The sequence below is a fragment of the Chrysochloris asiatica genome, unplaced genomic scaffold (assembly GCF_000296735.1).
Source record: "Chrysochloris asiatica unplaced genomic scaffold, ChrAsi1.0 scaffold00032, whole genome shotgun sequence".
NCBI lineage: Eukaryota > Metazoa > Chordata > Mammalia > Afrosoricida > Chrysochloridae > Chrysochloris > Chrysochloris asiatica.
The window spans coordinates 25,506,191-25,507,226 of record NW_006408550.1 but is presented as its reverse complement, the minus strand read 5'-3'; positions in this window follow the sequence as shown (position 1 = coordinate 25,507,226).

The window sequence follows — 1,036 nt, the reverse complement described above, 5'->3', positions numbered from 1 at the left end:
TAGACAAGAGGCAGTTGTTTGAAAAGAACAGGGGAATACCAAACGGTCTAAAATCATGAGAGAAGTGAGACAGGGTTGTATCCTTTCATCACATTTAATTAATCTGTAAACTGAGCAAATAATCCAAGAAGCTGGATAATAATTCAAGAAAAAGAATGTGGCATCAGGATTGGAGGAAGGCTCATTAAAAACTTGAGATATGTAGATGACATGATCTTGCTTGCTGGAAGCAAAGAGAACTTGAAATACTGATGAAGATCAAAGACTACAACTTTCCATATGAATTGCACCTTAATGCAAAGAAAACAAATATCCTCACAACTAGACCAATAAATAAATTATGATAAATAGAGAAAAGATTGAAGTTGGTCAAAAACTTTGTTCTGCTTGGATCCAGAATCAACTCTTAAGGAAACATCAGTCAAGAATTCAAATGATATTTTAATTAGGCAAATCTGCTGCAAAAGAATTATTTGAAGTGTTAAAGATTAAACATGTCACTTTGAAGATTAAGGTGCTTCTGACCCAAGTCATGGCATTTTCTATCACTCAAATTCGTGTGAAAGTAGGGCAATGAATAAGGATGACTGTAGAAAAAAATATATTTGAATTATGGTGTTAGAGAAGAACATTGAAATATTGCTAGAAGAACAAATAAATCTGTTCTGGAACAGGTGCAGCCAGAATTCTCCTTAGAAGTATGGATGCCAATCTTCATCTCTTGTACTTTGGACATGTTGCCAGGAGGAACCAGTCCCTGGAGAAGGACATCATGCTTGGCAAACTTGAGGGTCAGTGAAAAAGAGGAAGACCCTCAACATCAACAGGCTTCAACATAAAAACATAACAACAATTGTGAGGTTCATACAGGACCACATAGTATTTAGTTCTGTTAATCACAGGGTCACTATGAGTCAAAACTGACTCAAAGGCACCTAGAAACATATTCTCTTTGTTGAAATATATATTCGTATCTTTTTACCATTTTTAAACGTATTGTCCATTTTTTTCCTGTTGAGTTTTTTTTTTTTTTTTT